The following is a 10,920-nucleotide window of genomic DNA, read 5'->3' as shown; positions in this document are numbered from 1 at the left end:
GGCTAATTGAGGCTGCATGCACTTTCTCGTCCTACACAGTTACAAACAACAACAACTCATTTTAGAATATTAAGTAGCAGCCTTCCTATTGGTTCTTGGTCGTTGTAGCCTATCCTTTAACTTTTAATTCCGTCATTTTAATTCCATCTTCCATTGATTATATATCTCCTAACTTTTGCCACACACGGAGACTCTATGACTGTAGCCTATTGCCACTTTGATGATTTATGATTGGCCAACAACAACAACAAACTACACGCGCCATTCTCGTGAAAAGCAAGAGTAGCAGCATAAATTACACTATTTCGCTCTCTCCCTCTCTTCTGCAGCAGTCGTGTTCGGATCTTTACGGGTCCTTCCGGACAAGTTAGTTAAAATTACACATACCCGAGACCCGTGACAATCATATCAGATCCGACCCAGACCCGTGACATTATTTAGAATTCTGGATCAGAACCCGCTCTGGTCCCGGATCGGGTCTCGGGTATTCAGTTACAGGTAAATCTGTGAAAACCTCCAGTGTATATTACTGTAATATTACTGTAGTACTTCTGTGTAATGTTACTGTAATCCAGTGTAGAGGACATAGACAGACAGAGAGGAGAATATCAGTCCTGGGTTCATTGGAGGTGGGAGGCTCTCAGCACTGTCTTATAATGTAATATTACTGTAATGTTACTGTAATCCAGTGTCAGTTCAAATGTGTCAGTCCAGTGCTGGTGAAGGGATCCAGGGTTGATACGTAAATACTGTGTGGCTGAGTGAGAGAGGGACTGTCCACTCGCATTCTCCCCTCCTCCTCCCATTGTCTTCCACCTTTCCTGGCCCAGTCCTTCTTTCCTCTTCATCCCTCCTCCCCGTTACACCACAGTGTTCCTCTGTCTGTAGGGTGGGGGCGGCAGCACGGTCCCAGGTTTCAGGGCGAACTCTGTCAGGTACTCCTGGTTCTCGGCCACTGCGGGCCGGATGCGTCCGTTCTGCCGGTAGAAGAAGCGTGTGCTGCAGTCCTGCAGGTACTCAGGGTTGTGCAGGGTGGCCTTGGGAGGGAGGCTATGCTGCCAGTACTCTGGATTTTCAAACGTCTTGTTCTTGTCTTGTCTATTTTTCTTGTCTAACATGATGGTGCCTGTGAGGCCGGGGTGAAGGGTGTACCCGGGGTGGGCTGGGTGGGAGGGGTGGCCTGGGTGGGCGCCGGCCGCACCGAGCCCTGGAGGTACGGCGTATCCCGGTTGTGCAGAGACTCCATGGGCGTGGGCTGCCTGGACGTTGTGAGCAGGGTTTCCTGCCTGGGCAGTGCCTGATTGGCCAGCAGTGAGGCCAGTGGCGCCTGGCTGGCCTACCAGGGTGGCGAGGGCAGGGTTGTGTCCCCCAGTGACCCCATTCTTCTTCAGGGTGTAGTCACTGTAGTCTCCCACACCTGGACCTGGGCCTCCGGGGTTGTGGAAGGTGTTGAGGTAGAGGGGCTCGTTGACGTATTCGTCCTCCACTCTGGGGCCGGAGCCGGCATGTTGGGGGCCGCTGGGGGCCACCTGACAAGTCAAGTCAAAGTTTAGTTAAAGTGCTTTCAAATAGCTAGATGGTCCATGTTATTACTATCTTACAACAATTCCATGTGTTTGGGTAGTAGATATCATGAAACAATGGCTTAGACTCCTAAGGATTAGCAGGGGTCACAACACACTTTACCAGATAAAAATGGGAGGGGGGAAATGTCGATAACAGTAAAAAAAAAACTGTAGAAAAATTGAGGAGCAAGTAGTCCATAAGAAATAGTCCAAATAGTCATAAAAAAGTCCACCTGATAGGGTACAGCTGTCCAGGGTTAGGGCGTCTCCATTCCTCCGGCGCGTCACGAACGGGTTCTCCTCCACAGGGTTGAGAATAGTCTGTTAGAGAGGGGGGGGGGGGGGGGGGGGGGGGGGTGAGGAGGGAAGAGAGGGGGAGAGAGCGAGGGGAAGAGAGAGAGGTAGAGATAGAGAGAGGCTTTCACAGGATGAACAGAAGGTTTGCAGTATTTGATCTTACGGATCTCTTCACTAGCCTCTGACATGCCTCTATGTGTGAGAGTGTGTGTGTGTGTTTTTTTGTTTGTTTGTTTTGTGTGTGTGTGTGTGGTGATGGTGGGTAGGCTCTACAGCTGTCTGGATCAAAGGGTGAAGGGTGGGATGATGAAACCTGGATCTGACGTCACCAGGTACACTACAGAACAGTACACCCCTCTGGTAACAGACGAGGCTCATTGGAAAGGATCAGAACAGTGGTCTTTCACCTATTTTAGAATTTTTGTCTAACTGGAACAGTTACTGCCAAGCTTCAGAACCAAAAGCCCAAAAATATACAAATCCAAGTCTGTGGCTATGGATAAAAGCTTTATCAAGGAAATACATCATAAACAGTTAAGAAGTGCTTCCTGTTGTACATGACATTACCTGAGGAAAGGAAAACCTGAATAGTGAAGACATGTTGTACCTGAGGAGGCCTTCTCCCTCATGGCGGTCATATATCCATCCTGGTCGGTGTCTCCTCTAGCTCCTCTCTCCCCCAGCATGATGGTGGGGTCTGCACTGTAGCGCTGTCCACTGCTGCTCTCCCCTGGACCTGAGGCTAAATAATAATAATAATAAAATGTATTGTATAGGGCTTTTCATTACATAGGAATCTCAACGCTCTACATAGACAAATAAAACACAAACAAACAAACAATAAAAAATAGACAAAATATATTAAGAATCAAGGAAGCTAAAATAACAGTGCTAAAAGAGGCGTTACCTGGTGCTCCGTCTGATCCAGGAGTCCCCGCGGGCCGGGGAGTTGCCTGCTTCCTCAGGGTGCCGTTACAGCGCTGGTCCTCGAAGCGTTGGTGCTCCGGGCCGCTACCGCCCTGCCCCCCTACAGACTGGTTCCCTGGTGACAGGGACAGCACCCGCGGGATGGTCCCCAACATGTCCTCCATATCGAAACTAGGGTCTTGGTACACAAACTGGGTTCTGTAGGAAACAAGGAGAGGTTTAATGTACTGTACACACTGATGGGCTGTGGGTGAAGCTAGGGTCCTGGTTCACCAACTGGTCCTGCAGGGGCATAAGAGGACAAAGAGGGTTTAATACACACTCCTGAGTGTTGGTACTTGTGTTCAAGAGTATTGGTTCAAGGGAGAGTCAGTCTCCTCCTTCTCCCTTCTCACCCTGCTACAACACTCTCCCCCCTCATCCCTTCTTCACCCTCCTCCTCCATCCTCCCCTGTCCTCTCCCCTCCTGTGGGTGAGTGGTCTTTACCCCCCTCGTCACCTCCTCCCCTTCTGATCTCTCAGTCTCAGCGGTGGTCTGCAGGTGTGTAGTCAGCACTCACTGAGGACAGGAGACTCTCTCACGCTGTGTACCCATCACCACATTCAGAATCAACCTCCTCTGCTCTTCCTTCTCTTACTGAGGAGAATAGACTCCAGACCTCACACTGTGAACCCTTTAGCCTGTACAATTTCTCCTCTGTCACTCCTCTTCTGTCAACTCCTCCCATCACCTCCTCTGTTTTCCTCCTCTCTTCCTCCTCATCACCCATAGCAACACACTAAATACTGTGGCTCTTGGTTTTACATAGCCCTACAGGCTTCTGTCTGTGTATGTACTGTATGTTGTGGTAATATACACTGCAGTTACAACCTGAGAAGTGGAACTCAATTTCAGTGCAACAGATGAGTCCAACCCACATGGGAAATCAACCAGTCAAACACAATGTACTGAAACAGACATCAGAAGAAACACTTTAAGGTAGAATTTAAGGGGAGTTTATCATGAAGAGGACACAGGTTGAATGATGGAGTAGCTCAGTGTGATCTTTGTCTTCGGTTGTATGAGACTGGGATTAAATATCAGAGGACACTTTGTAGCCAGGCTTCTAAGGAAAGAAGTTAGGGAAGAGGCATTTTGAAAATCATTTTAATATAATAGAATAGAATAGAATGTATTCTGAGAAGGGCATTATGTACACAGGCCTTACCCTGTTGGAAGAAGAGGAGTGGAGAGAGAGGAGAAAGAGAGGAGAGGAAATAAGAGGAGAGAGGAGGAGAGAAGAGAGGGTAGGAGAGGAGAGGATGACAGGACAGGACAGGGGAGGAGGAGAGGAGAGGAGATGAGAGAAGAGAGGAGAAGAAGAGGGGAGAGGAGAGTGGAGCCTTACCCTATTGGAGTCAACGTGTGTCCTGGGTGTGTAGCCAGTGGTGGGATATTAAAGGCGTGAGGGGACCAGGTACTCCTCAGCATCCATCAGATCCTCCAGCTCCTCCTCATCCAGCAGGCTCTGGAAGAACTTAATGTCGTTGGGGCTGGTGAGCTTCATACGGTCATCACCCTGGAGGGGGAGGGAGGGGGGTGGTGGGGGAGAAGGAGAGGGAGAGACATACAAATTACTGGAAATCATGATATCCACACATCAGAGTTTTTTCATTCACTCTACTCCCCAGGATAAGGATGGGTGTTAGACAGTAAAGTAAGGTAAGTCACCTGGATGACCAGGTAGCGCTGGGGGTCCCGGGCCATCCTACAGAACTCTGCAGCCAGCTCCTTGAACTTGGGCCTGCTGTCTGCGTCTATCATCCAACCTGGAGGGGATAACAAAGACCTTTAGAGATAGAGAAACACGGACAAGGTATACTGTAGAAGGATTCCTCAATGCGAAACAGTAAATGAGCGAGAGAGAGAGAGAGAGAGAGAGAGAGAGAGAGAGAGAGAGAGAGAGAGAGAGAGAGAGAGAGAGAGAGAGAGAGAGAGAGAGAGAGAGAGAGAGAGAGAGAGAGAGAGAGGGGTATACCCTAATCCCCCAACACACACATACATATACACACCCACACAGCTACGCACACACACACATAACACACGCACACATGCATGCTGACGCCACACACACACTCACAGACACTCACCACCACACACACTGCTGCTACTTTTGTTACAAAGCATGTGTCAAATAAATAACATTTGATTTGATTTTGACCATCTGGTTTGATGAGGGAGAGGTTGGTTGGGTACTACAGGGGCATTGGGCACAGGATCATGGAGGAAGGTGACAGAGGCTTTAGGTCAGTCAGTGACACCCTGGCCCCAATGTGTGAGAGAAGGGCCACAGCCAGAGGAGAGAGAGGGCCACAGCCAGGAGAGAGAGGGCCACAGCCAGAGGAGAGAGGGGGCCACAGCCAGAGGAGAGAGAGGGGTCACAGCCAGAGGAGAGAGTACAGCCAGGAGAACCAGAAACACAAGGGTAGTGCTGGCATGGTGTCTCTCTGCCTGGACAGGGGGGCATAGTACCATCTGTGATCCTACCCTATAGGGCTGGGGCCATAGCAGCGGGTTGTGTGTGTGTGTGTGTGTGTATGTGTGTGTGTGTGTGTGTGTAAAGTGAGTGAGTGAGTGAATGAGTGAGTGAGAGAAAAAGAGAGAGAAAGAGAGAGAGAGAGAGAGAGAGAGAGGAGAGAGAGAGAGAGAGAGAGAGAGAGAGAGAGAGAGGAGAGGAGGAGAGAGAGAGAGAGAGAGAGAGAAGGAGAGAGAGAAGGAGGGGTTATACAGGGTAGCTTACATTTCACCATGACCATGTAGACATCTATGGTGCAGATGGAGGTTGTGGCAGACGCTCTCCCTTCTCCAGCAGGTCTGGGATGTCCCGGGTCGAGATGCCATCATAGGCTTCCCCCGAACGTCATCAGTTCCCAAATGGTCACCCCTGAGAAGGTGTAAGGTTCAAGTTTGTTTGCCAATATAATAAATACATTGGATATCTTATGATTTCACCAGAGCTCTCACATAACTGTAAAAACACTTTGAATGGTTTGTTTATTGATTGATTGGTTGATTGATTGATTTAATTTATGTTAATGCCCAGCCTTACCGTAGCTCCACACGTCACTCTGGTGGGTAAACTTCCTGTAGTGGATACACTCCAAGGCCATCCACTTGATTGGCATCTGGAGGCAAAGAGAAACACATATTTTATTGAACTTCTGAATGTCTGACTAATGGCTAATTTATACCCAACATACTGTAAGTACGCAATGCAAGAAGGCAATTAGCTACGCAGAAATGGCTTTCACTTTATAGGCATCTACAAGTAAAGAGAAGAATAGCTTTTATTTTGTAACAAACGTTGGAGTGAACTGAATAAAAGACAAAGGCTAGTTTTCCGGACAAGAATAAGCTAGTTCTGGAGTAAAAAGCTATTTCATGGAGATATTCAATTGAGCATGCTTTTCAGTCCAGATTGAGCATGCTTTTTAGTCCAGATTGAGCATGCTTTTTAGTCCAGATTGAGCATGCTTTTTAGTCCAGATTGAGCATGCTTTTTAGTCCAGATTGAGCATGCTTTTAATCCAGATTGAGCATGCTTTTTAGTCCAGACTAGGCTTAATCACCCATGATGTCCATTCTGACCCTATATAAATACTAGGCATGTATTTTTCTCCTGTGAGTTTTCCTGTTGTTCCTATTAGAGGAATAGTAAACAGTTATAGAGCCGTGTTCAGATTAGTCTGAAAGGGGAGTAAAGTCGCTATTGTTTACTGATCCATTTGGGGTCAACTTAACCTTCACTAAAGCTGTTTGCATGTCACGATCGTCGTAAGAACCGGACCAAGGCGCAGCGTGATAGGCGTACATCTTTTAATGAGTACTTTACATCCACAACAAAACGATACGTGAAGTCTAAAGGTTCTACACCAAAACAAACCTATACAGAACAAGATCCCACAAATAACTAGTGCCAACAGACTGCCTAAGTATGGTTCCCAATCAGAGACAACGAGAATCAGCTGCCTCTGATTAGGAACCACCCTGGCCAACATAGAAAACACGAACTAGAACAGACCCAATGAAAACTAAACATAACAAGTCCACACCCTGGCTCAACATTTAAGAGTCCCCAGAGCCAGGGCGTGACAGTACCCCCCCCCCAAAGGCGCGGACTGCGACCGCGCCAACCAAACACAACAGGGGAGGGGCCGGGTGGGCATTCCGCCTCGGAGGCGGATCCGGCTCCGGGCGTGACCACCACTCTCTCGCTACCCCCCCGTAGCGCCCCTGGTCTGGTCTGGCCCCGCTGGCCGGAGCTGGACTGGACCCCGGTGGAGCGGATTGCTGTTGCTCCGGAGTGGAGCAGCTGACCGGTGCCGGACCAGGCACCGGTGGAACAGGCACGGGCCGTGCCGGACTGACGACGCGCACCACTGGCTTGGAGCAGGAACGGGCCGGACCGGGCTGACGACGCACACCACTGGCTTGGTGTGGGGAGCAGGAAAAGGCCGAACCTGGCTGACGACGCGCACCACTGGCTTGGTGCGGGGAGCAGGAACAGGCCGGACCGGGCTGGCGACGCGCACCACTGGCTTGGTGCGGGGAGCAGGAACGGACCGGGCTGGCGACGCGCACCACTGGCTTGGTGCGGGGAGCAGGAACGGGCCGGACCAGGCTGACGACGCGCACCACTGGCTTGGTGCGGGGAGCAGGAACGGGCCGGACCGGGCTGGCGACGCGCACCACTGGCTTGGTGCGGGGAGCAGGAACAGGCCGGACCGGGCTGACGACGCGCACCACTGGCTTGGTGCGGGGAGCAGGAACAGGCCGGACTGGACTGTGGAGACGGACTGGAGGTCTGGAGCGAAGAGCTGACACAACCCGTCCTGGCTGAATGCCTATTTCTACACACTCTGTGTGAGGCATCAGCACAGGACGTACAGGGCTGTGCACTCGTACTGGCACTACAGCACGTGGCACTGGCGCAGGATATCCGGGACCGAGGAGGGGTACTGGAGGCCACGAGCGTTGAGCCGGCACACTCCGTCCTGGCTGCATGCCCACCTTAGCACAACACGTGCGTGGTGCTAGCACAGGACGTACAGGACTGTGCCGGACCACTCACGGCACAGTACGCAGCTCCGCATAACTCGGAACCTGCCCAGTCTCACGCTGCCTAGCCTGAGTACGGGGAGTTGGCTCTGCTCTACCTCTAGGCTCCGCCAACCTCCCTTCCAGCCCCCCAAACCTGGTGGCCTCCTCTCCTAATCCGCCGATACGTCCTGTAGCTGCCTCCAGCATCCCCGTCGTCCATGCCGTGTGCCCCCCCAAAAAAAATTATTGGGGTTGCCTCTCGCCTGTCCGACGACGACCCGGTTGGCGCCGCTTCTCCTCTCCTGCCTGGGCATCCTCCCTCATCGCCCTCCGGTAGCGGACGGCCTCCTCCTCTGTGATTCTCCCCCAACCGAGGAGGACATCTACCAGAGTAACCTCCTGTTCCATACCCGGCGTTTGCTCCTGCACACGCTGCTTGGTCCTATTACGGTGGGATCTTCTGTCACGATCGTCGTAAGAACCGGACCAAGGCGCAGCGTGATAGGCGTACATATTTTAATGAGTACTTTACATCCACAACAAAACAACAAAACGATACGTGAAGTCTAAAGGTTCTACACCAAAACAAACCTATACAGAACAAGATCCCACAAATAACTAGTGCCAACAGGCTGCCTAAGTATGGTTCCCAATCAGAGACAATGAGAATCAGCTGCCTCTGATTGGGAACCACCCTGGCCAACATAGAAAACACGAACTAGAACAGACCCAATGAAAACTAAACATAACAAGTCCACACCCTGGCTCAACATTTAAGAGACCCCAGAGCCAGGGCGTGACATTGCATGCCATATAGGCCTGTGTGTTAATATGCTGCGAATACTTTGCCAACAAGGCAGTTATAGTGGATGTTTACGAGATAAATTAAATATGAATGAAAGCCCACTGAGCTAAAATAACTCAAACGAAAATACAAAACGACAATTTAATTTCAGCAAAGCCACAGCATCAAGCTCCTGTTGTGCTAAAGCCTTCTAAAACCATCACACTTTGCCATTTTTGCAGGGTCATTAGGCAGGTTTCCATTGACCCAGGTTTATTCGAAAAAAGCAATGTCGTAATTTTTTTTTGGGCTGACATGTGTAATGGAAATGGCAGATATAAGATACATTTTCTAAAGATTGACAACATTTGTATCCGTTCGACAGCAGTGATTTTTCAAATAAATTATGATTGCTGAATAATTTTAAAGGTACGCGGGGAACATGATGTCATCACGTAACTATAAAGCTCCACTCCACATTTCATTTTAAATGCCTACTGCTTGCAAAATATTTGTCTTCAACTATAACAATTATGTTTGTTTGCCAGACAAGGATTGTTCTGACATTCAAGAATGCCTGAATTGCTCCGCCTTGCTTTTCTGGTTAGCTGGCAAGTTTCACCATCCAATTATTTCAGATCTACAGGAGTGCAAGTTTCACCATTGCACGTATATAGGCGATACGCTGGCACATGATAATTATTAGAATATAGCAAATATCAGTAAATTATTATTGCATATAAACGCACGCTAGCAGGCAATTGTCGCATCTATTTTCAATGCGAACTTTCTAAATGTCGACAATTAATGGAAACATAGCTAGTGTGATGTCAGAGACCAGGGTAATGTCCCAAATGGCACCCTATTCCCTATATAGTGCACTACTTTTGACTAGAGCCCTATACACTCTATGGGTCCTTGTGAAAAGTAGTGCACTACAAACACTACAAAGTGAATAGGGTGCCATTTGGGACGCTTCCACAACCCAGTTTAGATGTCTGCCCACATTAGTATATCCCATTTACTATAGTCATATGCTCAGGTTTCTTTGAAATACCTTTTTAACAGTATCATCATTATTATCATACAATAGAACAGGAGAGGAGAGGAGAGGAGAGGAGAGGAGAGGAGAGGAGAGGAGAGGAGAGGAGAGGAGAGGAGAGGAGAGGAGAGGAGAGGAGAGGAGAGGAGAGGAGTAAACCCAGGCAGGATAAAGCCCTTTCTCCCCCAGGCCTAAGAGCTGCCCCCCACAGAGAGCTCACAACACAGTGGGATGAGAATCACATCACATCGCAGGAGGCTGGCTGCAGTTTAAACAGCTGAATTGATTCACTGGGCTATCTTGTGTGTGTCCCAAATGGCACCCTTTTCCTATAAAGAGCACTACTTTTGACCAGGGCCCATAGGGGTCTGGTCAAAAGAAGTGCACTATAAAGGGTACCATTTGAGACACAACCTATTGATTACTTTAAGAGGAGGGTGTGTGTGCTATTCACTCAGCACACTACGGTGAGGGGAATACACGCATCTAGAAGAATAGAAGTGACAGAGAACAGACAGAGGGGAGCGAATAGTGAGATTAGAATACAGGGAGCACACATTCTGTTTTCCTGGCCATGCTTACCTTGCCCCCGTCAGCATTGTACTCCTTCTCATTGATGTCCAGCAGCCGAGCCAGACCAAAGTCAGTGATCTTGATGTGGTTGGGGGACTTGACCAGCACGTTACGGGCTGCTAGGTCTCTGTGCACCAGTCTCCTCTCCTCCAGGTACATCATACCCTGCAAAACACACCAACATACACTGTTACTGAACAGTGAAGAAACATCGGCAAAATAAACCTCATCCTCATTATCATCATCATATTCATAACTGTTATCATCATAATCACCATCATCATTATTATCACCATCATCTTCATGGCTGTTATCATAACCATCATCATCATCATCATTATCAGCTATAACATCACATATCTTTTGGACACAAAACTATCACCAATATAATCAGATATGCAAAACTTTAATTAACTATCATAATTGATTTGACTCTTCAGAAGGAGAATCCATTTCATAACAGTGTATTGGGCCTCGGCAAAGTTTCATACTTTTTTATTGAACAATTCAAAAAGAAGAGCTTGAGTCACACAACATTTTATTAATAGATAGTTTGCAGCGATAACGCCCGACAGAGTATTGTTTTCTCTGAGACCTTTTCCTGGTGCAGAAGCATCTACACTACATGACCAAAAGTATGTGGACACCTGCT

At 48.8% G+C, this 10,920-nt stretch overlaps 1 pseudogene across 1 annotated transcript; it reads right to left on the bottom strand.

Annotated features, from left to right (window-relative positions):
* Positions 1-860: 860 nt before the first annotated feature.
* On the bottom strand, positions 861-10,433 carry LOC311125805 (receptor tyrosine-protein kinase erbB-4-like; annotated as a pseudogene). The gene is made up of 9 exons: positions 10,278-10,433; positions 5,879-5,954; positions 5,570-5,713; positions 4,501-4,598; positions 4,178-4,348; positions 2,770-2,987; positions 2,470-2,604; positions 1,799-1,886; positions 861-1,529 (listed from the first exon to the last, which is right to left on the bottom strand). The product of its transcript is annotated as a receptor tyrosine-protein kinase erbB-4-like (transcript).
* Positions 10,434-10,920: the final 487 nt, after the last annotated feature.

Source organism: Coregonus lavaretus (genome assembly GCF_964263955.1).
Source record: "Coregonus lavaretus genome assembly, contig: HAP1_SCAFFOLD_747, whole genome shotgun sequence".
Lineage (NCBI taxonomy): Eukaryota > Metazoa > Chordata > Actinopteri > Salmoniformes > Salmonidae > Coregonus > Coregonus lavaretus.
Note: the sequence above shows the minus strand (reverse complement) of the source record. Positions and strands in the feature narration are given on the sequence as shown.